This window comes from Stegodyphus dumicola, chromosome 6 (genome assembly GCF_044657685.1).
Source record: "Stegodyphus dumicola isolate Sdum_Otavi_A_Nest chromosome 6, ASM4465768v1".
Lineage (NCBI taxonomy): Eukaryota > Metazoa > Arthropoda > Arachnida > Araneae > Eresidae > Stegodyphus > Stegodyphus dumicola.
In genome coordinates, this window is record NC_140773.1 from 94,971,993 (window position 1) to 94,984,756 (window position 12,764).

The following is a 12,764-nucleotide window of genomic DNA, read 5'->3' on the forward strand; positions in this document are numbered from 1 at the left end:
GAAGTAGCAAATGGTGAAAAACATTTTACACTAGCAATAAATAATCAGAGCTTTGAAGATCCAGGTACACGGATCATGTCCATAAGTCCACAATATTACAAAGTCTCTGATATAACAATAAGAAGATTATGAAAATGACAAATATAAGGTCAGTGCTTTGAAGATCCAGGTACACGGATCATGTCCATAAGTCTATAAAGTTTCAAAGACACTGGTAAAATGACACAATGAAGATAAAATAAAGATAATATAGTACTATGTACAATATATACACATTTCACCATTTGCTGTTATGGAAGATGCCTCTTGGGCGCTTTGCTGCAATTTCTATAGTAGGATCATAATTTATCAGATCACGGATATGTTCGTATCGAGAAAGTTCTATTTTAGCATAGAAATTGTGGCTCGTGGTGAGAATTTGATCGGCTATGGGTCTTATTTTTAGTTCTTTATGTATCTGCAGGTTACGTACGAACAATGGGGAGTCAACAATTTGTCTGAGTATTTTGTTCTGAAAGACCTGTAGTTTGTGTCTATAAGTCTTGTACACAGTGGCCCAGATAGACACTACATAAAGTAGGATGGGTCTTATTAAGCTGGTATAGATCTTCTTCTTAAGACTGATGTTTAATTTAGCATTTCTTCTTATTAAAGGGTAAAGAGACATTTTAGCAGCGGTGGCTTTGCGCAAGGCATACTCCGCGTGTTCTTTGAATAACAGCTGTGAGTCGAAGACCACTCCTAGATACTTGGTGCTTGAAACAATTGCTAGGGCTTGATCATTAATTTTTATATTTACATTCACAGGAGTGAACTTCCGATGACGTCTAAAAAGGAGAATTTGGCTCTTTGACGGATTTACTTTTAATTTCCATGAATCATAATAGTGTGCTATGATATTTACTGCGCTTTCAAGTTTATCTACAGCGAACTGAGGTTTTAGCGACTTGGTTAAAATTGCTGTGTCGTCGGCATATTTCACTACTTTTGCATTCAAAGGAACAGGCATTTCATTCGTGTAGGTATTAAACAGAAGCGGTCCCAGAACGCTTCCTTGAGCCACTCCGCTTTAATTCTTTTTCTTGAAGAGAGAGAGTCATTAATTTTTACCTGAAAGGTCCTGTTTTTAAGATAGCTTTTCATGAGCTTAATAAAACTGATGGGCAGATGAACAAGGTGCAGCTTGTAGAGGAGACCCTTATGCCACACCTTGTCAAATGCTTTTTCTAGATCTAGAAAGCAGCTGGCGATTGTATTCTTTTTCGCGAAGGAGTCTGCAATAAATTCTGTAACGTTCAGTAGTTGGTGCACGGTACTATGACCGGCTCTAAAACCAAACTGCTCTTTACATATAATTTTCTTATCTTCTAGACGTTGAGTTAATCCCTTTTGGAGCACACGCTCAAATACCTTTCCCAAACTGGGGAGAAGGCTGATCGGACCGTAGGAGTTTACGTCCTTTGAGTTTTTCCCCGGCTTGACAAACGTAATTATCTGCGCGTGCTTCCACTGTTGCGGAAAGTAATTGAGCCTCATACAAGCATTGACTATGTTTGTAATGAGGACTATGTAGGTTCTTGGGAGAGCTTTGAGAACCGTATTGGTGATGCTATCGTAGCCGGGAGCTTTCCTGAATTTTAAGTTGCTAATTATATTACTTATTTCTGTTGGAGAAGTTGGGTTGAAGTGATTATTACAATTTCTGTCAGCTAGGTGGTTAATGAAATTATCGACTTCTTCGTCTGTCTCATCATTATTAGAGGCATGATTGGTGAAAGTCTTTTCTAGATGCTGCGCAAGGGCTTCAGCCCTGTCATGTTCAGAATAAGCAATTCAACTACTGGTGTGGAGAGGACCAATATTTCTGTTATTAGTATTCCTTAAGGAATTTCCAATACGCCAGACTGTATTCGGAGAGAAATCCATGGAGTCTAAGAAATCGTCCCAACAATTTGATCTGTACTCTAGGAGGAGGGTTTTGATGTAACTAATTTTTCTGTTCAGATTTCTTTTAACAGTGGGATCGCCTGTTCTTCGCCAGATTTTTGCTCTGCGGTTTTTGTCTTTTATTTTCTCAATGATGTGTTCGGGGAGCTTGTCTTTCTTATAATCTTTGAATTTGGTGGAATCATCAAGGGCTTTCTTAATTTTACTATTGATCTTAGTGATATTGTACTCAATGTCTACAATATCGGCAAGAGCCGGGTGTGCAGGTAATTATTCCAGAGAATTATTGAATTTCTGCCAGTTTATAATTTTCTTTAAAGGGAAGGTCTTCTCAAAGCCATGGTAAGTAAATTTAACGGGGAGATGGTCAAAGGTTAATTGATTAATCACCTGTAGGAAAGGGATTTGCTGGATATTTTTTGTAATAACAATGTCGAGAACATCCGAGCTGCCTGTATAATGCTACCTGGTAGGTTCCGTTGGTCCAAAAATTCTAAGGTCATTCGTAAGAGCATAGCTATAAAGTTTGTTGCCATTTGTGTTATTTCTTTGAGAATTCCAGCTATGATGTTTAGAATTCAGGTCCCCTGCTATAATAACAGGGTGAGTGATATTGTTAAAAATTTGCAAGTCATTGTTGGTGAGAATGTTTCTGGGGGGATTATAAGCCGAGATGATGACAATCGGCTCATTTGTGCGCGAATGCACAACGATCGCAGTGGTTTCAATGTTGCTGCTATTGGGAATATTAAACTCATTAGCGTGCAGATGCCTTTTAATTAATATCATAGTACCGCCGCCCCTGTTATGGTCTCTGTCCGTCCTGAATGCGTTGTAACCATTGATCTTGAACTTATCATTAGGTCTGAGCCAAGTTTCATTCACTAGAAATACATCAATATTATGGTGATTAAGGAAGTTTGCAACTTCAACGTTCTTGTGGCGAATACCGTTGGCGTTAAAAAATGCGAGGTTTAAACTGCTGGGGGCAGTGAGGTGAGTTCTTGAATTACTGTTAATGTTGTTAAAATTCATAATTGATGCTTGATAAAAGTTCAAAGGCTTCCCAGCCGACTTGGAGTTTTTCCAATGTTGATTTAGATTTTAAGAACCGCTCGAAGAGATTTTTTCCTTGCAGGAATAATTTCTTCAGCCAAATTATGAAATCGGAAACGGGGCCTAAGTTCTCACTTTTGACAGCTGCGTCCTGACTAGTGGATGAAGCATTCTGCTCATTAACATTTTCACAGCTATTTTGGGTTATGTTTCTTCTTGGCAGAGGTGGAAAATTTTCTAAGTTGATATCAGGGGGATTATTTTTTGAAGTTTTTCTCGCTTCTTTTTGGAATTCTTTTTCTGCAATTTTTCTTTTCAAGTTATCCGGATGCATTTCGCAACCACGGTACGAACTAATGTGGGGGCCTCCGCAGAGGCAAAATTTGCCGGGTAAGTTTCTGTCTTTTGTGCATGTAGTAGTAATATGGTTTTGCCCGCATTTTAAACACCTGGGCTTGTGCTTACAGTGACCACGACTGTGGCCATACCTCTGACAGTGGTGACACTGTTTGTGTCCTGGAGTGGGTCTGAAGGGATTAATTTTAACAGCCAAATCTAGAATATGCGTCATGTTGTATATTTTCTTGCCTTCTATGCTGCGTTTGACTTCAACCATGAAAGTGGGTAGTTTGACAATTTCATTGTCTATTTTCTTGGTAACTTGTCTTACTGTTTTAACTGGGATGTTATTATCTATTAGTTCTTCCATAATGTCCTCGGGTTTGGTGTGAACAGATAATTTTTTGATTACAACTCTTATCGGTTTATCCTGAGGGAGAGGGAAGGTATGGTAAGGAATTTCCTTTTCGTCTAGGTATCTCGTGACTTCACGATACTCAGTGTCGGATTTTACTTTAATGTGGATATCACCACCTTTCTGTACACATTCCGTGAATATGGTAAATTGCTTAATATTATCTCTGAGGGCTTTCCAGTCCGTGACATCTGAAATGATAATCGGCGGAATTCTGTTAGCCTTTTTGTTGGGCGTAATGAAATCACCTTCATTATTAGTACTGTCTTGTGAGTTTAGCGAACTAACATTTGTAGTGTCCATTTTATCATCTATTTTTAGTGAAGCGTATTTATTTTTGGTTGACGTCATTGAAGCGTTGCTGCTTTCACTAAGTGTGCGTTTGTGGTATTTTTTGGGTGTAATCCATTTTTCATTATAATTATTTATTTTGCTTATTTCCTGAATAACATTTGAAACTGGTTTGGGTTGCTTTGTAGTTTGATTAGATGTCGAATCATTGCTAGTATTAACTAACGGGATGCTACCGCAGATATTTTTCACTGAATCTCCTGCAGCTTGTTTAATCGCTACACACTTCTCAAGCTCTGCATATGTTTTTTGGAGCCATTGCTCCATTTCTGGGGTGATTTTCCGTAAGCCATTTCTGAGCGTGTTAAACGCTAAACTCAGCCATAATCTGCCTACAATCCTCAATCGTGCCATGTTTAGGAATATTCGCAACAATATCGCGCTTATTAAGGACTACTAAATCATTTATCTCATCCATATTTACCAAGTCAAGCTATCCTATCGATGTACAAGACAATTCCATAATGAAAGCGTAGAAATCAAAAATATACTCACGAACTTGTCCAGATGAGCTACTCCAAGTACACCTCTCGAAAGGGACCAACGAAAAACACTTACTATTTATAAATAAATTTCCTTCACTTCCTAAATTTTAGAATCACACTCGTAGAGCAAAATAATAATACGAACTCAAAAAACTTTCGTATCGAACTCTCTACTACAACTGAGATGACTAACTAACTGAGTCCATCAGGTTTATCGGCTTTTGCTTTTATATCACTTGCGGTCTTAAGTTTAAGTGCAGGAATTGCTGAAGTCTTTGAGAAAAGTTTAAATATTTTGAAAAGAAAGGAAGAATATAAACCAGTGTTTTATTTTTTATAAACAGTTATCAAATTTACTGAAATCTAGTAAATTACAGAGATTACAGAAGAAGAAGTTTATGCACGAGAGCAAGATTTTATAAACACTTTAAAATATTTTCCTGTTGAAAAATACGTAAAACAAGCACAATTAAATGGATATAAATATATTTCCAAAGAATTTTCGGTGCTACTTTGGTAGACGGTTTCACGGATTTTGGCGATATTTTGGCGATTTTTCTTTTGGCGAGTAATACGACTTATGGTAAACCCATTGCTGGATAAGTTATTTATGTTAACCGATATTTTGTTGTCATTTTATTAAAAAAATATTATGCATAAATTCCGTGTTTTAAATATGATTTATGGCTTCTAAATATTAAAAATCAATTTAATTTTGCATTTTTATTTAAAATAAAAATTTTGTTTATAATATTTTATATAATTTTATGTTGTGGATGATTTAATCAATGACGTCATCTTGCTTAAAAAGTAATTGGTTTTATTAATATCTATAAATTTAATCTAATGTTTTAAACATTATTTATGGCTGTTAAATATTAATACAATTTAATTTTGCATTTGTTTTAAAAATGATTTTATTATGAATGATTATTTAAATAATTTTAATTCTGTGAGTGATGTAATCAGCTCCCTGATTGGTTACTGAATATTTGTGCATTACCGTGCCATTTTAAAATTTTATTATTGATCTCTTCGAATTCCTCAGATTTCAAATGGAATGGATATGTCCCTTTCGAAGATGAATATTGTTATTGGTAATTACCAAGAATTATTGGTATCGGAATAAAAAAATTGCCCTTTGAGACCTTATTTTGGCCAACCTGTCTTTCTTTATCAAAGATTTATTTATAAATTGTTAATAGCGTCAGAGAAAATTTATTTTAAATTTTTGGAGAAAACCTCGCTAATTGCTTCTTTAATGAAATGCAAAAGAGGTGGATCTCAGATGAAGATCAGTAGAAGACCCCCTTTTTTTTTTTTTTTTTTTTTTTTTTGTGTGTGTGTGTGTGTGTGTTTGTGTGTGTGTGGGTGGGGTATATTCGACAGGTGAAATACTTTAAAAAAATGTAAGTACATAATTTTCTTTTACTTTATAATTGTATACTTCAATTTTTATTAAAAAATTAATAGAATGTTTTCAAAAATTCCTGAGATATTTATTGCCACATATGTTTTAATGTTAAATAATTAAACGCTATAAAACTTTTTTTAAAGTATTTAAGTAATATTTTAATTCTTTTAAACGTTAGTATGATGTTTTTAATTCGATATCCAATTTAAGTAATATTTTAATCCAATTAAATGTTGGCGCAATGTTTTCATAGCGGTGTTTTTATTCTATTATATGAAAGTAGTAATTTAACTTTACTTTAGCATTTTATACTCTTAGTAAATGTATTTATTTACATTTGCCAGCCATCTTAAAAAACAACGTTTTCAACAAAAAATTAATCCATTATTTTTAACGATATTTATTTTTTTTAAAGTTTCGAATACTTTACTATATGCGTAAAATACGTAAAAACAGCATTTTTCAAGATGGCTGACGACTGTAAAACCACGCCAACAATTGCGCCAATGTAAATCGCCAAAAATCCGTGCAACCGTCTATAAAGGAGTACCGAATTTTCATTCTAATAAGTGCAGGTGGTGGGCAATAATCTCTATATACTTCATGAAAATTTGGACATCTTCCTTTCTGATCGCAATCTGAACAGAGGTAACAGATACACATTTTTTTTTTACGTTTCTTAAATGCCTGTTGCTGATGAAAGGTATATAATATTTAAATTCCTGACAATTAAACAAATATAAATATATTAATAAATCCAAAAGAATTTTCATCCTAATAAATGGATGTTAACTGAGGTGAAGTTTCTAAAAACACAGTTTTAAGTTAAGATTTAATTAGAAATTTTGAAAATGCAGTCAATTGGCAATTGGTATCAATATATCAAAAATTATCAGAACCTTTCGTTAGCGAATGTAAAGATGAAGTAGATTGAGAAAATATATCAGGTTATCAGAATCTATCTAAATCTTATAATTATGCATCAAAATTAAATTAAATAGGATATTGTATCTAGGTCACAAAAATTATCTGAAAAATTTACATTAGATAAGAAGATTAGAAGAGAAGTAAATTGGGATAACATATCAGAATATCAAACTTTAAGTAATGAATTTATTTTACAAAATTTTGGAAAATTAATACTGAAATTAGTTTCTGGATATAAAAATTATCAAAAAATACTATTGAAGAATTAAAAGATGTAGTCGATTGGAATGAAATTATGAAATATCAAAGTTTGACTGAAAACATTTTAAATAAACACGAAGATAAAATTGATTGGTGCAATCCTGATTTATATAAACAATTATCTGAAAATTTTATCAAAAGACATAGCGAGAGAATTCATATTAAATTATTGGCACATAATGTGCGGGTATTAATAGGAATTATGTATGATTATTTTTTCAAGGGGGAAGATATTTACCACCCTGATTTTATTGTTTTTTCTGAAATTTTAATATTTTTTGGCCTCATTTGATTTTTTTCAAATTTGGAATTTGACAAAAAAAAAAAAAAAAAAAAAAAAAAAACGTAAAAAATACTAGATTTTTTAATTATTTTGATTATTTTTTGTTGTATTTTTATGTCTTTTTTATTAAAATTAATGGAAATTTTGCCTAATTTTTTCCAGGTTTCTAAAAAAACGAGAAAATGGGAAATTAAGAGGTGAATGCATGAAAATATGGAAAAACGATATGTTTTTAGTTCAAAAATGGTTTTAATATAGGCAGCCTATATCCTAAACTATGATGTTCCATAGTATGGGACATAGGCTGTTTTGTTTTTTATGCTTTTCTATATCTTTCAATTTTTAATAAAAGTATTTTGAATTTTTGTGTATTTTTGCCTTGCAGCGAAATGAGAATTGAATTAATTAGTAGCGCATGCGCATTAGGTAAGCAGAGCCGAATCATCTGTGAAAAACCGTTTCTTTTTTATTTGTTGAATTTCTCTTTTACATCGTTTTAGATTTATTTTAGTATTTGAATAGATCTTGTGGTAATTCTTCAGATTATATAAATTTTGTGCACTCTGAGTTACAAATGAATGAGATGTAACGCTATTAAGTGAACCTAGCGCCGAAGTGTCACTATGGTAAATAAATACAGTGAACATTAAAGAGTGCATTTATTCTGTTGCGGTTTATGTGCTATCGACGAAGTAGATTTAATTCAAAATTCATGAACTGATAATTCAATATGTTTAAATGAAATGTAGGAAAATTGCGTATAATTTAATATTCCGTACAAGGAAGTCATGTTGTGTACACACTAGATTTTTGTATCATATTTCCTGTGTTCTTATTTAAATTTAATTTTTGCAGGAATAGGAAATCTGGCATTTTGAAGGGTCAAAATAAAGATTCCGTGTAACTTCCATATTCTTAATTTAAAAATTATTCAAGTTACATGGATTTTTTAAGTGGATTGATTAATATGTTCCCCCCCAGTAACATTTTAATAATTGAGTATACTTGATATTTTTGAGTAGACCTTATATGCGAGCTTTGTTTCTGATGACACGGTTGAAAAAATATTTTTATGCATATTTATGTATAGATATTTGCTTTTCATTTTATTATTTTATTCACTTTTTATCTATAGATATTCGCTTTTTTTATTTATTATTATATTTTATTCGCTTATTAAGGAACAGAATACTTCAGAATGCTGGAAATACCCAATACGCATTTTAACTCATAAGCGAATTTTGGTAACGGAAAACAGTATTAAATATTAAACCATACGCTGCTTGAGAATGCATGCAGAAACATAACCTGTGTCTTAGATTTAGGGTGCTAACAAAAGTCACTAGAGGCTTCATTTCTTAACTATTGATTCTAGACATGTATTTTATGTTACAAGCTTTCTCAAAATAAAGTGGAATATTTATGAGAAAAGTTTGGGCACCATGAGCGAAAATTTCCGTAAAAATATAGTCTAAGGTTTTATATCGTCCCAAAACACAAAATTCCAATTAATAAGTATTTTAAAAACGCATTTTTGCGCTTTATATAAAAAAGTTCATATCCATGAGGCCAACTTTTAAAAGTGTTAGGCTTAGTTTAATTATAGTTAGAATTTAGCTGTAATAGAATTCGGCTGTTTTGTTTTGATGAAATAAAAGGTAAACATTTTATTTTATGTCAGTACAACAAAAATAAAACACGTTTATGGGCTTATATCAAGGCCTACTTAAGTAAAAACTAAGTATATTGTTTTGTTTTACTTGAAACAGAAATGCGTTTTTAAAACATACTCGAGCCTTTGTCTAACAGGAGAGATGCTTTTGTAAATCCAAAAGCAAAGTTTCTCATATTTTTATTATACTTAAAAGAAACTACAAAAATACTCAACGCAGTTTCTCATTCGTCGGAATTTAAATCTGAGTCGAATTGCCAGTGTTCAGCAGTCTTTTCCACTCGTCCATTGGTATTACGCATGGAAAAAAAATCTTGAAAACTCTAATGCAGCTAGTCTAGTTATCAAGATTTTAACATTACTAGTGTTTAGCGACTACTAGTGTTTAGAGACGTTATCAGCTCGGTCGAATATGTGTAAGGCGAAACAAGCTAACGAAAAATAATTTCGTGCTTTAGGTGACAGATTTCATACAATCAAAATAAATGCTTTTCTATAGTTTTAACGGAAATGAAAACATTTTTTTTTATATTCAACTGCATGATCTTTCTAGAAATAAAATATTATAAACCACAAAAAAAAAAAAATTAAATACGTATTTAGTTTTTACTAAAATGACAACCTAATTGTCTGATTTTGGTAATTAATCGGATAAGGTATGGTCATAGTAGTCCAGATACCTGGTATTCAATTGTATTTAACAATCTGCCAATTTTTTAGTTTATTAATAAGGCAATATTTTTTCTTTGCAGGACCAAAAATAAAATCGATTTGTCAGTTTGGCTGTTTCTATCGAATTTCATGTTTTTAGATGCCTCGTATTAGAAAAAAAATTCATGATTTATGATGCATGAAATGTTAAAGTGAGAGGCATTATTGTTTCATGTATGTTTCGGTATTATTTATTCAGAAACCTTAGTGTTTGGTGCATTCTGCCATTTTAAAAGAAGTATTTTATCCAATTTAGAAATACATTTTTCCGTAGTTAATCTGATATTTGGAAATAATTGTTTGATATAAAATATAAATAAATGCTTCTTCTTTCTTTATATTCAATTATGTGCATCCATTTATCTTGCTGTATATAACTAACTCTCTATTGTAATATTACTGCAGTTTCATGGGAAATTTTATGTTGCGAAATAATTTGGAAAATCAAGTACTTTTAATTTGCGGGAAATTTGAATCATATCCCGTGATTATATTTTAATTACACTATTCCTAAATAAAAATTACTATTTCAAAAAGCACTAGTTGTAATACTTAAGGTGCTCTACTTGTTTCATAAAAGAGTATTTTTATCAGAATCTAAAGCTTCTTCTTCATAATAACTACAAAATAAATAGTTGAATCCTAAAGCAAAGTTTTAAACAATAATTCTATAAAAATACCTGCAATTTTTTTATACGGCTAAGCGCAGTTTACGATTCAAATTTGAAACATTTAATATTAATTTTTCTATTAAACTTTAGGAATTGACAGGCATTTTCAGTTTTTACACTTAAAAATCATTCACACTTTAAATAAAGCTGTATTTTCTTCTACAAAAAAGTAAAAGCAATTTAATATTCCTTGTTTTAAATTCTTTTGTTAACTCTGCCTAAACGTTAAATGAAGTAAAATCTTTGTGATATTGTTTGGCCTGTTTAGAAAGTTTTGATTTATATTAGGTAAACTTAACAAAATTAAAGGTTTTTCAGTTCATGGTGTAGAGGTTAGTAGGTTCTAGAGTTGACTAAAGTGGAAAATGACCAATAAAAAGATTGGCTAAAAAGTTTCAGGACTGACCTCATTTAAAAAATGAGTGCAGTAAATTTGTTTTCTGTATTCTACGTATAACCCTTGGGAAGTTACACATCGGGTGGCGCGATACGCAAGCCGTTTAATAGCGAGATGGACGTCTTCTTTTGGAATGTCTCTTAGCTCCCTCGTAACATTCTGTTGGATCCTCTTTATATCAAGTTTCAGCTTTAATTTCAGTTCTGCAAGCAAAATGTCTGTCTCTTACTTGAAGGAACTGTGGAAACCTGAGGCACTCTCCTTGTTGGGCAGGTGAAGCCAGGTTGGTAGGACTGGTCGCCCGGGCTAGTGTGAGTGTGAATTCACGCTCGTTAAATTCATATTCTCTTCAGAGGTTTTAAATCTACAGTAGGTGTTAGATAAAGTAATAATACCAATAAAATGAGAGAAAGCAATATCTGCAAAGTACGCAGCGAATGAGGAATTTAAATAGTATAAATGCTAATTAAAATCTAGTCTCGAGTTTTGATTTTTTCTTGGAGATGATAACATTTTCCATAAATATTCACTTTAATTGCCTTTGCAGTTACGTAGAGTTTCGTAAAAACCAAAAACGTCCAAAATTGTGCCCATCTCTTGGCAGATTTATAATCTCATTATCAGTTCCAGTTCCATCGTTGCTCACTTTCGAAGTTTAGCACTGATCTTAATTTTCTTCTTTACGATATTCTATTGGCTTGATATGTAAAACTTCTGTAACGTCCATTATGTCTTTTATTTAGTTATTATTCCATTTTTTTGTTAACTATCAAATTATTGAACACAATAAATGATTTCTGAAATATCCTATAATGTTATTTCTTTTTCAGTTGAAGAATGATTTCTGAAATATCCTATAACGTTATTTCTTTTTCAGTAGAACCACCATTTTCTTTGTGAGGAATTAATGCCTTTCCATTCATAAATAAGCTTAAACTTTCCAACATTATTGTAGATTTTTGCAATTACTTCACCGTTTAGGTTTATTTGCAACGCAATATTCCAGGCATATTCACTGACAACGCCTGTTATCTTAAAACTGTACCAGTTGAGGAACTGTTAAAGAAAACCGTAATGTTTATTTTTCAGAATAGCCTGAGGTAGAACACTTTCGTATTATATTTAATTTATGACTTTAATAGTGAGCTAATTTTAAGTTAAAATATGAACTGATAATAAATTTTAAGAGAGAATTTCGCAGTAATGTCTGTTAATGTCTCTATACCATCTATCAGTTTTTAGGAAATATTTTTAATAAAAATGAATGATTTTAGAAATTTTGAAAATTTCTTTTTAACTAAAAATGAGCGAGCGTCTTCATAAAGAAAATTATATATCTTTCAGGTACACTAAAGTCAACAAATTATGCTAATATTTCAGTTTTCGGCCAATAACATAAACAGGAGCATAATAAAATGAGAAAGCTAATCAGTTAGGTCAGATGATTTCTTTAAAGTTACAAGAACTTTACTGTGATATTTTCTGTGTCAGACTAAAAATTAAGAAACATACAATGGCTTTGAGTTGTCATTTAGAGCATTTTTATTAGTTTAACTGATATTTTAATTTAGAGAGATTTAATTTCAGATGTTTTACAGCAAGTATTGGGGCAGAAAATCAGTATGACACATCCCAACCATAGTAGTTTTGAGATAGTTGGAAGTAGGAAATGTGACATTTCATCACCTATAGCTAGGACCTATTTCTAAGATTAGAGGTGTCGGAGTCTTATGAAAGACTATCAGGGAAGATAAATAATGAAAATTAAATAAAATGTGAAGTGGTAAAAATTTACTAAATTATATTAAATTAACAAGAAACAGAAAGTAATAAAT